This window comes from Oryctolagus cuniculus, chromosome 2 (genome assembly GCF_964237555.1).
Source record: "Oryctolagus cuniculus chromosome 2, mOryCun1.1, whole genome shotgun sequence".
Lineage (NCBI taxonomy): Eukaryota > Metazoa > Chordata > Mammalia > Lagomorpha > Leporidae > Oryctolagus > Oryctolagus cuniculus.
In genome coordinates, this window is record NC_091433.1 from 56,583,224 (window position 1) to 56,599,914 (window position 16,691).

The window sequence follows — 16,691 nt, forward strand, 5'->3', positions numbered from 1 at the left end:
CCTGATCCACCTTCCTCCAGATTCTGGTCCCATAATAATTATACTCTGCCCCAAGTTTCTAAAACAGATGAATAAAGGAAATTCCTAACTAATACATATGAGAAACCAAGGCTCAGTTGGTGTGGCTACCCGTCCAGGATAAAGAACAAAGACAACAACAAGAAGTAAAGGGAAAAGAGGCATAGGAAATGACACCAAGGACCAAAGTGACCACCCAGAAATTGAGCAAGTCACCTCCATGTAATCTGTCCTAATTTTGATCTTTCTCTTATTCTCCACACAAACACTGAATTTAGGTCAGATTTTACACACATGTGAACCTCCTTACCTAATTCTCAGCCACTACATGATTCCTTTTCTTACTGTCCTGGCTCCTCCTCCCCACCCAACTTTGTAGTTGCACTTCACAGGTCCTAGGAATATTTCTACTAGGCAGCCACTGTCTACCCACATAGGGATCCTCATCCATAGAACCACTTCCAACTTGCACTGACTCCTCACCTGCTAACTCACAGGCACCTGCTAACACCCAGGCATGTCTGGGGTATCTGATGGCAGTGACACTTTTCACCAGGCAAAATCTGCCTTTATGAAACACAGAAATCATAGTGAGTTAAGCTCCAGAATTTTCTTGAGCCATTAGGAACATAGGATTTCGTTTCCCAAGAAACTCTTTGCAAATTTTGCAAATTATTTGCTTTTGTGGCTAAAATAGGCAAATTCAGTAGAAAGAAAGTTCAAATGGGAAAATGCTGGCAAGTAGACCACAACCTCATAACATTCCCGAGTTCAGAGTATTTGAGCCCTAACTATTCAGTAACTGCTTTTACTCTGTTCTGGTTCCTGCAAACTAATGTTGATTAAATACATTTTCAGTGTATGTGAATAGGATTTTGCAAGATGTTTATGAATTCAAAGACTTTACTGGGGACTAAAAGCCCCTGCCCTAGACATACCACTTGCAGGGCTCATAAATCAAATGGCTAGCCCTTTCCTACATCTTCCAGATGCAGTCACAAATATTTTCAGTTGGCACAACAGCAAAAGTGAGGAAGGGACTTTAAGATACATCCACATTTTAAATATAATCATTCAAAATATTGCACACATGAATTTGGATAATGCTTAAAAACTTAAATTTTTAGTCTTTCCCATTCTAATTTTCCTCTTGTATAATATAATTTGAAGCCATAATGGCCTTGGGCTAAATATTCAAACCTTCAATAGAAGGTTTTTTTGGCACATTTTAAGATTATGGTGTTTTATTTTTCATTATTACATTCCAAATCTGTCAGTTTTACTTACATGGATAAGATATCACATAAGTAATATGAAATCTCAATACTTTATTGTTTGCTTCCATTTTTTAAAATACTACTTTAAACACTTAACAACAAGGCATGTAGAGTTCTCTGGAAAACATATTCTACTCTGATGGTCAAAATTTGATGTCATAAAGAAATTTGTATTTATCGTGCTGATCAGGGTTGTGAATGAATTTTACAACCTTATCATCCAGTTTTGACGTTTTTGAAAATATATTCCCATATACTAAACAACTACCATAAAAAGTATCAAAATATTATGTCTCCTTTAGCCCTTCAATAACTTATTTTTGTTTCCATAATTTTTAATAGTAGGGGTTTTTTTGCTGTTTTGTTTTTGTTTTTTTTTTTTATTTGACAGGCAGAGTTAGGCAGTGAAAGAAAGACAGAGAGAAAGGTCTTCCTTCCGCTGGTTTACCCCCCAAATGGCCACTGTGGCCGGTGTGCTGCGCTGACCCAAAGCCAGGAGCCAGGTGCTTCCTCCTGGTCTCCCATGCGGGTGCAGGGGCCCAAGCACTTGGGCCATCCTCCACTGCACTCCCGGGCCACAGCAGAGAGCTGGACTGGAAGAGGAGCAACCAGGACTAGAACCCGGCACCCATATGGGATGCCGGTGCCGCAGGCAGAGGATTGACCAAGTGGCACCGGTCCCAGTAATAGTTTTTAAACCCCAAATTAGTTTATGCCTTCATGGTATCATGTCCAGCCATTAATCAAGATAACAATTACAATTTATAGATTAACCTCAGTTATTAGAAATTTGCCTCTTTCTGGAAAAATGTGAACACAACTAATTTTATTTCACATTTTGCTACTAATATTACTCATTTAAACATTTTGCTTAATAGCACTTTAGAACATCTACTGAACAAAAATATCTCAGTTTTATTCTACAAAAAATCTTTTCAATGTTTGGAGTAATTTCAGTTGATCATAATGGTAAAAGAAGGAAAATTATTTCCATCCTAGCAATTTCTATGGTAAATTTCTATGGACTGTCTTTGTATCTCAGGCTAGAGTGAAATATATCAAGAAAAACATTTTTTTCAGTAGAAGTACAGATATGCTTCCTCTAAAAGAGGTGACATAGATGGTCTAAGACTCCAGAAAGGAATGTTCCAAGCTGCTGACTACCCACAAGCTAAAGAAACAAATTGATATTAGTGTTCATAATGAAACTTTAATAGTTTTACCAAAAAATGTAATTGCTTACTTGTAGTACATGTTAAATGTCTCAGGGCTAAGAAATTGTCCAGAACTTGAGGTACCAATAGGGTAACTTCCATGTAAAGTCTAGATGAATTTTTACTTAATCTTATAAAAGTAGATGAATATTAATCTTATAACTAAACAATCAAAAGATATTTTAAATTGCCATATCAATTTAGTTGTTATTTTGTTACAGATTATTTGTCTCCTTGTAATTTTTGACAATAATAACAGAGAAAAGATTGGCCTTTCTGTAATTCTTTAAAGTACATTGACAATTATCTCTCTATCAGATTGAGGCAACAAATATGAGTTAATCATCTACAGAAGTGACAAATTCTATAGGAAGATATAGAAATATAGTCATCAGAAAACATATAAAAATGAAATAGAAATGATCATTACAAGAAGGAAAATGAATAAGGACAATAAATAGTGTTACATGAGCTCAAAAGAGGAACCAATTTTTTTTTCTGAAGAACATCAGGATGGACTTCTAATACAGGTGCTGATTGGGCTCAATGTTCAGGAAGGTCGGAAAATGATCAGGTGAAAGAAAATGTGGTACCTCTAACAAAGAGAACTGAAAAGGAGGGAAAGTGAATATAAACCAACTCAGGTAGAAAGGCCAAATATCCTAAGTCACAAAATCTTCAACTGCTGACAAATCATGCAAATATTAAGATAAGGGAGATTTGTTTAAATCTAAATCAAACATGTGAGCAGCCAATACTCTATTTTAAATTAAAAACCAATAAAACAAAAACAAACTTTCTCCAAATTTATGATTTAACTAACAAACATGAGAATTAATAAATGTGTGCATCTTAACATGAACACAGCAAATTGGACTAGTGTCAGTATATTCCATTCTTAAACTAACCCTTCTATCCATTTGAGTGACTTGAGGAAAGTTATTAGATGGGACTTTCTGAGTCTCATCTACAAATAGAAATAATAAAATCTACTTCCCAACCTTGTTGAGGCCAATTAAGGAAAATTAAATTAGGAAGAAATAAACACTTTCAAAAATGTATTATCAGGTAACAAGGTTAATATAGCAACCTACACCCATGTACCATACTGAAACATAATGCTTGCATTCCTCATTTTTTCACACACTTGGAAACACACATACACACACACACACACACACACACACCCCTATAAGTGTACACACTGGTATTTGATCTTCCTTCCTCTCTTCCTACCTGCCTTCCTTTTACTTTGAGAATAGAGTGAAAGAGATCATGAATAAGGACATACTGAACAGAAGTATTATTTTTTTCCATGGCTACAAGAACTTTCCCACAACTTGATCTTCCTTCCTTCCTTTATTTTTCACATGAGAGAGAGGAAGAGAGAGAGAGATTCTATCCACTGGTTAACTCATCAAATAGCTACAATAAACTCAGGAGTCAGGACTTAATCCATGTTTCCCATATAGGTGGCAGGAGTTCAATCAGTTAGGCCGTTACTGCTACCTCCCAGGATCTGCATTAGCAGGAGGCTTGAGTAGAAACCAGAGCCAGGTATCCAACTCGGATGCTCTGATAGTTGTCTTAACCACGAGGCCAAACACTGCCACTGATCTTACTTTAAAATAGAGCTTAGTCTCACTCCCAGCAAACATTTGAAGACCCATTGTAAACATCTATCAGGGTTCTGAATCAACTATTTTAGTCAGAAGTTTAATGTCATCTAGAACAGTGACTACCAGATCCCCAAGCTACACAACAAAGGCTTCTTACGTAGATATTAAGAACTTTCTGTGTTTCTTATTTCTTCTTTTCAGTCCTGTAAGAACAAAGGGTTTAGGCCAGCGCCGTGGCTCAATAGGCTAATCCTCCACCTGCGGCGCTGGTACACCGGGTTCTAGTCCCGGTCAGGGCTCCGGATTCTGTCCCAGTTGCTCCTCTTCCAGTCCAGCTCTCTGCTGTGGCCTGGGAGTGCAGTGGAGGATGGCCCAAGTGCTTGGGCCCTGCACCTGCATGGGAGACCAGGAGAAGCACCTGGCTCATGGCTTCGGACCAGCGTGGTGCGCAAGCCCCAGCGCGCTGGCCACAGCGGCCATTGAGGGGTGAACCTATGGAAAAGGAAGACCTTTCTCCCTGTCTCTCTCTCTCTCTCTCTCTCTCACTTTCCACTCTGCCTGCCAAAAAAGGGGGCGGGGCTTCATTTCCACCAGGAATGAATTATCAATTAGAATATAAGATTAATGTGCAGTATAGGATACAAGATGTATATATGGAACTCTTCCTTACTGTGGATTATACTTTTAAAGTATTATTTCATTGTTGCGTCCCTCGACCAGCAAGGAAGACACTACCCGAACTCTTCTTCAAGCAGTTTATTCAGGAACCTTGAACAAGCTTCTTCTTCCGCCTCCTTCCCTCTCCCATCCCTCTTATAGCCATCAGCACACCAATCAAAAGCAGCCAAGTGGCAAGGATTGATAGGTACAGCAATGCGGAAGCCAGAAGGGAGCTCAGCCATCTCCTTATTAGGAGTTGTTTGTTTCTTGCCAGTCCTTCCGGGAGAAAGGAGCCGGCACCATCTTTAGGGCGTGATGCAATGGCTCCCCACATTTCATTGTTTTACTTATTTGAAAGGCAGAAAGAGGTAGGGAGGAAGAGAGAGAGAGAGAGAGAGAGAGAAATCTTCCACCCACTGGTTCACTCCCTAAATGCTTACAATATCCAGAGTTGAACTAAGCAAAGTCAGGAGCCTGAAACTCCATTTTGGTTTCCTACATGGGAGGCAGGGACTCAAGTACTTGAGCTATCAACTTCTGCCTCACAGGATACACTTTAGCAGGAAGCTGGATTGCAAGAGGAATAACCAGGATTCAAACCAGGCACTCCAATATGAGATGTCGGCATCATAAGTGGTGGCTTTACCTGCTGCTCCACAATACCCACCCTCTGTGTTTATTGCAGCTCAATTCACAATAGCTAAGACATGGAATCAACCTAAATGCCCATCAACAGAAGACTAGATAAAAAAATTATGAGATATGCACTCTAGATAGAATACTATACAGCAGTTAAAAATGAAATCTGCTCATTTGCAACAAAATGGAGGAATCTGGAAAACATGCTGAGTGAAATAAGCCAGTCCCAAAGGACAAATAGAACCCAGTGTTCTCCCTGATCTGTGACAACTAACTGAGCACCTAAAAGGAAACCTGTAGAAGTGAAATGGACACTATAAGAAACAATTACTTGATCAGCCCTTGTCCTGACTGTGGAGGAACAACTTACTACTTTGTTCCTTTTAGTATTTTTTTGTTCTACTTAATACCATTGATTGAACTCTTTAATTAACACACAATTATTCTTAGGTGTTTAAATTTAACTGAAAAGTGATCCTTGTTAATTATTATAGTGGGAGTAAGAGAGGGAGGAGATGTACAGTTTGGCACATGCTCACTCAGACTTACCCCTAATGGTAGAGCTAGAAATGTTGCAGAGGATTCCAATTCAGTCCCATCAAGGTGGCATGTACCAATGCCATGTTAGTCAAAGTGATCAGTTTAAGTTCATAATTGGTCAAAATGATAGGATTAAGTGTCAAAGGGATCACATAAGCAAGACTAGTGCCTGCTAATACTAACTGCTAGAATTAGAAAGGAGACAACGATCCAACATGGAAATCGGGATACACAGCAGACTCATAGAATGGCAGATGTCCTAAACAGCACTCTGGCCTCAGAATCAGCCCTTAAGGCATTCAGATCTGGCTAAAAAGCCTATGAGAGTTTCTCAGGTATGGAAAGCCAAGACACTGTGGCAAAAAAAAAAAAAAAAAACAAACAAACAAACACCTAAATGAAAGATCTCTGTGAGTGAGATCCTAGTGGAAAGAATGGGCCATCAAAGAAGGAGGTACCTTTCTCAAAAGAGAGGAGTGAACTTCCACTTTGACTATGGCCTTAACTAAATAAGATCAGAGTTGGTGAACTCAAGAGGCTTCCATAGCCTTGGCAGCTCATGACAAGAGCCTCGGGTGATTACTGACGTCATAAATAAGAGTGTCAATTGTGAAATCAACAACGGGAGTCATTGTGCACTTACTCCCGATGTAGGATCTCTGTCCTTAATGTGTTGTACTATGTGAATTAATGGTAAAACTACTACTCAAACAGTACTTTATACTTTGTGTATCTGTGTGGGTGCAAAGTGGTGAAATCTTTACTTAGTATATACTAAGTTGATCTTCTGTACATAAAGATAATTGAAAATGAATCTTGATAAAGAATGGGATGGGAGAGGGGGTGTGAGATGGGATGGTTGTGGGTGGGAGGGAGATTATTGGGGGAAAAGCTACTGTAATCCAAAAGTTGTACTTTGGGAATTTATATTTATTAAATGAAAGTTTAAAAAAGTAAAAATTTTTAAACTGTTTTAAGCAATCATCTTGTAATCTTTTAGGCATGTATTTACTTGAATAATGTAAAGTACTATCTTGTTATACACTACTAATATCTAACTTGTAGAATTCTTAAATAAGTAAAAAATCTTTCTAGAAAGAATAAAAAAGTCAGGTGTAAAAATACCATATCATAGACTCAATAATAAAATTTCAAAATCTGACAATATAAAGTAAATATGCACAGTGTTGCTACATACTACTCTAAGAAACTGATGACATAAATATACTTTTATAACTAATAAAATTTAAAAAGGGTGATTTTTAAAGCACTATTTTCAATTGTGCTTGTTTTGTATCTGTGTTTTAATTAAATGGATTTTTGAGAAAAGAAACGGATCCACGTCTTTTGGATACATGTATCCTAGATTTCATGACTAGGTCATGTAATAACAGCAACGCTAATTTTCTTCCTCTAAACAATCATCTTTCCTAACATCTCTGAATGACACAATCCTCGGCAAGGTCTTCATCAGCTGTACAGCTGTGACATGAGACAATGTGCAGCATAATACGTTCTGCCACATCTGCTTGGTCTCTCACATATTTAACTAAGCTTTCATCTCCAAAGTACAAAGATAATTACTTCCAGAAGTCACTGAAAGGAGCTTGACCATTGGAGGAAACGAGGTGTTAGAGATTTTCTTGACTTTCAGTGAGAAAAAGTGAAAATCTCCAAAAAGAAGGATCTGCGAGGTTCTATAGAAAATATATGTTTTACAGTATCATTTTTGTCTTAGAGCACAAGAAATCTACTACATGTCAGGAAATCTGACAAGGGCGTAGGGAGGCATGCTGTTCAACAGTCATTCCAGTGATTTGGAGAGTTCCATGAGCATTCAACAAGGGAAGAGTGAACATATTTTGAAATACTGAAAAGCCCCTAGTGGTGACTTGGTTCTAGGCTTGGCCTAGAGTTGCACACAAGCTCGGTATGAGCAAGGTGGACTGTAATAAATGAACATTAGTTTAAACACTTCTGCCAACAATGTTACAATTTCATTATATCATATAATACATCTTATAAATACATTATGTGATTATTGAATTTCCTTTTATTAATAAAGCAAGTCAAAATAGTTAATTGTTTAAAGATTTGCAGGTGCTTTTCATTTTGTTACTATCATGACATTCAGAAATCACCTAATCATTTCTTTCAACCCATTCTAGATGACTCGAGTATGACAAGATATAAAAGTAATTACCAGTAGGAATTTCATCTATTTGTGGTAAATAATGAAAGGATTATTATCATTACAACTAAGCCAGAAAAAAAATCAAATAATGAAAGGATTATTACAGTTTCAACTAAACCAGAAAAACAATCAACAAATAGCAGAGACACACTTGATTGTTATCCTGTTAAAGACATAAAAGTTAGAACTATTCATTTTTAAAATGACATGTGTACATCAATATTTATCTCAGTATTCTCATGTTATTAACCACTACTTTGTAATGATTATCATTACAATAATTATTTAAACACATATTATATGGGAAACACTTAACAAAGAACTTTGCTTGCATTAGTTTTTATCTCACTTTAATATTTTATTATGGAAACTTTCAAAAACAATGAACTCCCGTGTATCTAGTCATTCATTTCTACACTACAAATTCATGGCTAATCTAGTTATTCCTATACCCTCACCCATTTCCTCCCATCTATACTATCTTGAAGTAAATCCTAATCCTTCTATGATTTCATCTATATACATATGTACATCTATATACATACATTTAGTATGCAATATTTACAAAATAAGGATTCTGCTTTTAGAAACAGTATTATTTTACACAAATCCAAAAACAATTTCATACATTTGGCATTCAAATAGCCCATTTTTCAAATGAGGAAGCTAAATCTTAGAGGTGTAAAGCATGCTGCTCAAGGTATACAGCTAGTGCGAATCTCCTTGTGATTCAACTACAGCTCTCTCTAAATCCAAAATCCAAGCCCCTAAGCATTACACCGACCTTCTAATATATGTCAATTTCCCTCTCTAGAAATTTTTCCAACTTTCAAATTCCTTAATACTTACTGGTTCTTGGCCGGCGCCGCAGCTCACTAGGCTAATCCTCCACCTTGTGGCGCCGGCACACCGGGTTCTAGTCCTGATCAGGGCGCCGGATTCTGTCCCGGTTGCCCCTCTTCCAGGCCAGCTCTCTGCTGTGGCCAGGGAGTGCAGTGGAGGATGGCCCAACTCCTTGGGCCCTGCACCCACATGGGAGACCAGGATAAGTACCTGGCTCCTGCCATCCGATCAATGCAGTGCGCCGGCAGCAGCGCACTGGCTGTGGCGGCCATTGGAGGGTGAACCAACGGCAAAGGAAGACCTTTGTCTCTCTCTCTCTCTCTCTCTCTCTCACTGTCCACTCTGCCTGTCAAAAAAAAAATACTTACTGATTCTTCATTGTAATAAATACCAGGGAAATAAACCATATTGTTAATTGCTTCAGGAATAGAGACATTTATTCAGGGTGCTAGATGACATGGATTTCTAAAGACCAAGGTCGTCACAGAAATTATCATGTGCTCTTTCTTGCTATTTTCAGTTCATTGAAACTTATGACATAGGCAGACTTTTGAGATTCCATTTTTAAGGTTAAAAAAATCTGTTGATTGGTACTCTCAGCTACAGAAAGTGTACATTTATAGTCAGTCCTCATTCCTGACATATGGCTAGTGGCCTAGGGTAGAAGGTTGATCAAGAAATGGATAAGTCTCAAGAATTCATGCTTCTATGGGCACCGGTTCAAGTCCCTGCTGCTCCTCTTCTGATCCAGCTTTCTGCTATGGCCTGAGAAAGCAGTGGAAGATGGCCCAAGCCCTTTGGCCCCTGCACCTGCGTGGAAGACCTGGAAGAAGCTCCTGGCTCGTGGCTTTGGATCTGTCCAGCTCCAGGCATTGCAGCCATCTGGGGAGTGAACTAGTGGATGGAAGACTGCTCTCTCTGTCTCTACCTTTCTCTGTAACTCTGTCTTTCAAATAAATAAAAAATCTTAAAAAAATAATTTATGCTTCTTTACAACTTCAAACTCTTCTACAACATTGTGTATGTCCTAACAAGGTCAAGGTAATATATGGATGCTGCTAGTTGGTGCCAGTTTTAATTTGCTTATTTTTAATGTTGCCATTTTATATAGATACCTATTCAAATAAAGCATACCTTTTAGAATAACTATTCACGCCTGAGTATGAATTACTGTACTACTCGTAAAGCCACCATGGAATTACTCTTGTTCAGTGAGTATGAAAAATGATTACTAACATAACATGAAACCTCTCAGCTGAAACAGAGCTACATCACTGCAGCAATTTCCATACAAATTATCCAAGACATCATTCTGACCTAGAGAAACATACCTGCAATTTACATTTGCTAGGCTACATAGACATGGCTGTCACAGAGGCAGGCAGACAGAATAGTCAAGGGTTCAGTAACAAGGGAGATTTCTTTGGGTGCATGATGATGGGATGTCTAAGGAAATGGGACTGAAAGAAGGGAGAACTGCTAAATCTTTGCTTGAGGGTTTTAACATTAAGTCCAAGTCTTTTGAACACATTAACGATTCATTCCCTTCCAATACATATTAATCTACACAAATACATCAAAAATACCCAGCGACTTTTCATTTCCCAATTGATTTTCCTTTCATTAGGCTTACTGCTTTATATCATTCAATTTCATAAATATGTACACGCTCTGCCTATGTACATGGTAAATACAAATATGTGTAAATCCTAGATTTTCCCTGATAATCTGGTAGAGTGAAGCTTACTGATGACTAGAACACATTGTAGCATAAGATGTCTCTTATGAGATGAAAGGAAATATATGTAAAGTGTCATTGGTTTGGAGATGAAGGTCAAAGGAAGGGCTGATATTATCCAACTGAAATGTAATTTTAAAATCATGGCATTTAGGACACTGTCTATTTGTCTATTTTACTCCTATTGTTGCCAAGTCTAAAAGAAATGTCACCGAAGTCATTTGAGGTGGAAAACTAAGTTGGAGATCCTAGGTAAGTAGTGAAATTATGTTATTTCTTGGGCTGATTGGTTAGGTTATTGAACAAGGAATTGCTTTTAATTATATATTTGCATTGTTGTTCCTTAGGATACCTCAGTTCATTGATTTTCACAATCAGCCTGAAAACATATGTCTTATTTATTAGTTGTAGTAATAGTATTTATCATTTTCTGATATATCCTTTGCTCTTTTGATATATGAGTAGATTTTTTGAATTTTCCACACTTTCTTAAATCAGGTCCAGTGCACAGGACTTTCTTGCACGCTTGCAAATCAAAATTCAGTAACACACAATTTTTTAGTTTCTGAACTTACTGTTTCTTCATTGTTCACAGAAATAACTACAGACTTTTCTTCTTCACCTTGAATGGTGAGGATGGCATTGTCAATATTGTGGAAAAAAATACTGAGGACATGAATATTCTAGAGATATCCTTTCAGAAAAGTCTGTTTAAGGGAAAAGTGTAGGTAGAAGACATTGAAAAGCATACCTTCCTTAGATGCCCTTCCTGTAGTGTATCAGAGTAGGGAAAAATAACATGACCAATGAAACTAAATGAAATAGGAGGATAAAAAGCATAGTTTTGGGCAGACAGTATAGTTTGTAGTCAAGAACATACATTCTGGAATTGAGTCCCAGTTTTGACATTAATTCGTGATCCTAAATGAGCTTTTTAACCACTTGCAGCTACAGTTTTCACATACTCATGCAAAACACCTGAAATAATAATTGTACCAACCAATTGGACTCTTGGAAAAGCTAAAAAAAACCTTGGTAAAACATCTTTCACAGCATCTGGCAGACCATAAATTCTCACTAAATATTTGCTATTATTATCATCATCTTCAAGTTCAGTTGGCGACTCATCTTTATAAAAAATTTTCTAGGTAGCATAAATCATAATCAGTATTGTACATGAGTTTACTAATGACATAAAAAGTTAGCAATATCAGTCTTACATATTCATTATGTTGTTGATATGGCTTTTGTTAGCCAAGTTTCCTAGAAACAGAGCCCAAGGGAAAGGATATTTGCTATCACTTTAGTGAGAAGTGCAATCCAAAAACACAGGAAAAGATAAAGGAGATCAAACACAAGGTTATACATTATTGTGCTGGATCCAGTTCAATGATAAGCTAGTTGATCACTTTCACAAAATATCTCTGCTGCACATTTAAGAAGCTTTTGGATATGCAACGTCTTTTTGGGATAAAAGAAGAGAGAAGACCATGTCTACCAGTACTCCCCACTGTCCAAAATTTGCCTCAAGGACACTAACACTGAAAACTTGCACACAGACATTGGCTCCCATTGGATATGTTAGCATCAGGCTAGTTAGTAGCAGGGAAGGCATAGGACCAGAGCAAAAGGGGCCCACTGAGGAAAGTGAGCTGATGCTTTGTGGGTATGCCCAAGAGCAACATGAGGAAATGGGGAGCAACTGGCACAGTGGTCCCATTCATCTATATAAACAAGGATACTTCCTGTCAGAGAGCAAGGGGAGTACAGGGACCTGGCAGCATGCATTAGTTGACTCCAATATGCATACATACTAAGAGTTCTGAGTTAGGAGAAGCAAGATAGAGAATTTGTAGATTAATCAAAGCATATCTCTTAATGTTGTAAATTCTCTGGGCCTGGGATATATCAAGTTTCTCTGAATTTCTCAAGCACTCATAAATGCCTCTATATGAGAGTTTCCATTAGACTCCATGAAACCTACTGCTATAATTAATCTTCAGGATTTTCAAACGCCATTTCACTGTACCATGTGAATGAGCAAAATAACAAAAAAATCAGCTGAAAGTTGTAACATAAAATAGTACACTAAGAAAACATGGTACACAGAAAAGAGTTTTGTCAATTATTGCTTCCAGAAATAATGCTAAACATTGATCATACTGAACAATATTTGTACAATAGTATTTTTAGGGCTTCTTTGAAAGTGGGTATTTAACAGACATTTTACTGTGATGCTATGATCCCTACATGAAAACCAGAGCTATTTGGGGGTATATCATATGCCTAAGAAATATCTACTGTATTTCAAAGAAAATCTAATATAATTGGAAAGCTTTTAGTGTGTATTTTGATTAAATTTGAATGGGAAAATAAATGAAGGGGATGAAAAATATTACCAAATGCAGACAAATTGCCACTGTAGTGATGTAATTTTGAGCATACGATCCACAAAAAATAATTTCAGTTTTAGAAATGGTAAAGAATTAGAGAATGGTGAACTTGATAATCTAAAGCCGTTCTCTATCAAGTAAGAGTAAAAATAGACAAAACACACAAAATATTTGTTTTAAGACAAGAATGCTAACATGATAATGGTAAGTTACTGAATCAGGATCTTGGAATATGAAAGAACCAGAAAAATGAGCCCAGCCCTGTGACCACTTTCCACCTGTTCTGTGGAGAGTTTTCCCCATTAGTTATAGAAAAGAAAGGTGGGTGAATTTGTGGTATTTTCTTTTTGTTGTTGTTGTTTTAAACTATTTATTTATTTATTTATTTGAGAGGTAGAGTTACAGTGTGAGGGAAAGACAGAGAGAAAGGTCTTCCATCCACTGGTTCACTCCCCAAATGTCCGCAATGGCTGGAGCTGTGTCGATCTGAACAGGAGCCAAGTGCTTCTTCAAGGTTTCCCATGTGGGTGCAGAAGCCCAAGCACTTGCGCCATCTTCTACTGCACAACATATTCTACATCCACAACAGAGAGCTGGATTGGAAGAGGAGCAATCGGGATTAGAACCAGCACCCATATGGGATGCTGGCGCCTCAGGCAGAGGATTAAGCTACTGCACCACGGCACTGGCCCATGTGGTGTTTTCACAGAGAGAACAGAAAGAGTCCTAAGCCTGCCAAAGGGATTTCCCAGGTGCATTACCTTCCTGTTGTGTTTGAACTCTGAAGGAACACAACTTCCAATGATAAGGGTAATTTGTAAGACAAGTGGTGGTGAAGTATACGGGATTTGTAGAAGCTACTCTTTAGGGACTGGTGTTGTGGCATAGCAAGTAAAGCTGCTGTCTGGGATGCCAGCATCCCTTATAGGCTTGGTTCAAGTCATATCTGTTCCACTTCCCACCCAGATCCTTGCTAATAGCCTGGGAAAAGAAGCAAAATATATCTCAAGCTTTTGGGTCCCTGCCACAGACATGGAAGACATGGATGAAGCTCCTGGCTTCTGCCTGGCCCAGTCCTGGCCATTGCAGTCATCTGGGGAGAGAACCCATTGACGGAAAATGTCTTCCCCCTCCCCTCATCTTTCTCCCACTGTAATCCTGGCTTCCAAATAAATGAACAAACCTTAAAAAAAAAGAAGTCACTGTTAGCATAAAATCATATCAATACCTGCAGTGTGTCAAGATGACCCCAGCTTGCTGGTGTTACCAGGTGCCTGATGGAAAGAAAAGTAAATTCTCTCTTTAAATTATAACCTTATCCTATTTTTCTATAATATTTTAACAGCAATATTGAAAACATAATGTTTAGGCCGGCGCCGTGGCTCATTTGGCTAATCCTCCGCCTGCGGCACCGGCACTCCAGGTTCTAGTCCCAGTTGGGGTGCCAAATTCTGTCCCGGTTGCTCCTCTTCCAGTCCAGCTCTCTGCTGTGGCCCGGGAGGCAGTGGAGGATGGCCCAAGTGCTTGAGCCCTGCACCTGCATGGAAAACTGAGAGGAAGCACCTGCCTCCTGGCTTTGGATCGGTGTGGAAAAGGAAGACCTTTCTCTCTCTCTCTCTCTCTCTCACTGTCTAACTCTGCATGTCAAAAAAAACAATAATAATGTTTAGAGAACAAATTTCTTAAAAATCAGACACAAAGAGCAACAATACCAAAAAAATAACAAAAATAAACAGTAGAAACCAACTGACAGTAACTCCAAATTTTGAGTTGATGATTACTATGTTCAAGTATATAGCAGAGGAAATCTCAAATTTTAATAGAGCATGAAAATCTACTTTTTTATAATTTCATAATAGAAAATACAATTACCAAAGTTGCAAGCTCAATGGACAGGTTTTATCTATTAAAGATGCCTAAACAGAGAATTTGCGCACTGGGATAAAAGTCAGCACAAATTTTTCAGAGTTAAATATGGAAAAACTAAAAAGCAAAAGAGAAAATAAAAATTATAAAAGTATATTGTATAAGAATCTATCATAAATATAGTATGAATTCCAAAAGAAGAATAAAAAGAGAATGAAAGAGCTGCTATGTTTAAAGAGAAATGGCTAAGAACAGTCCAAACTGTCAGAATAAATCAAACTACAAATGCAAAAACAAAAACACCATAAGCAGTACAAACACAAAAAAATACCATCAACACTTCCTCACAGCATAGCAAAATTGATATTGAAATTCATGCTGAAAAACAATCCCAAAAGAAAATTTGTAAAGCAAATTAAAGAGAAAGAAATGAGATGCACATTTGGTATAGCACTCAAGATGACAGTTAAGATATCCACATTTCGTATCAGAGAACTTGGATTTACTACTCAGCTGGCTCCTTATTTTAGCTGCCATTCAATGTAGACCCTTGGAAGCAAAAGGTGTTGGCTCAAGTAGTTGAGTCCAGCCATCCACGTGGGATACCTGGATGTATTTCTCAGCCCCCAGCCCTGGCACAATCCAGCGCTGGATGTTGTGGGCATTTCAGGAGTGAACTAGTAGATGGGATCTCTCCTTCTACACCCTTTATCTTTCATAAATTTTTAAAAATATTTTTAAAGGGAAATATTATCTTCAAAGGAGCAACAATTAGACTGACAGTTGATACTTAAACAGAAATAAAAATGAACAACAACAACAAAAAAAAAAAAAACAAGAGCAAACAACAAAACAAAAACATAGGAAGCTATATTTGAAGTATTGGAAGGGACAGGCATTTGACCCAGTGATTAACAGACCATTTGGGATGCCTGTATCCCACATCAAAGTGCCTGGGTTCATTATTTGCCTCTGGCTCCAAATTCCAGTTTCATGCTAATGCAGAACTTGGAAAGCAGTGGAGATGTTTCTAGTTATTGGGCTCCTTTCACCCTTGTGGGAGACCTGAATTGAGTTCCCACCTCCCAGTTTCAGCCCAGTTCAGACATAACAACATTTACAGGCATTGGGGAGTAAACTAGCAGATGGGAGTGCTCTCTCTCTCTCTTTCTCAAATAAAAAAACTAAAAATTAAAATGAAAAAATTTAAATTTAAATTTAAATAAAAGAATTATCTAAATTAGAATTATATATATAGCAAAAATATTCCCCTAAAATGATGATGAAGTTAAGATTTCTTCAGGCAAAAAAGCTGAGAAAACACATTTCCAGCTGACTTGCATTTAAAATATTGTTCAAGCTAAAGAAAATTTATTACTGAGGGAAACTCCAAGATTCAAGAAGAAATAGAGTACAAAATTTAATAAATATGTGAGTAAATCTAAATGAATTAAGTATCTAATAAAAACTTCCATGATAAATGTCTTCATGACATTGCTATCCAAAGACTAAAACATGGAAAGTAGACACCAATCTCAAATGTGCCTCCAAGTTAGCATACCACAGTCATGAGTTCTGCTGTCCTCACTGTAGAGCTCTGTTGTCTAACTTAGTAGCCACCAGCCATGTATGGCTATCATGCTCTTGAAATATGGCTAGTCTTAATTGAGATATGCAACAAAGATCAAAT

At 37.6% G+C, this 16,691-nt stretch overlaps 1 long non-coding RNA gene across 1 annotated transcript in view; it reads right to left on the minus strand.

Annotated features, from left to right (window-relative positions):
• Nucleotides 1-14,380, minus strand: part of LOC127487277 (uncharacterized) — a 62,581-nt gene extending 48,201 nt beyond the window's left edge. Inside the window, exon 1 of the long non-coding RNA XR_011386284.1 lies at nt 14,364-14,380. This is a non-coding gene — a long non-coding RNA (uncharacterized lncRNA). The remainder of the gene's footprint in view (nt 1-14,363) is intronic.
• Between the last annotated feature and the right edge of the window lie 2,311 nt (nt 14,381-16,691).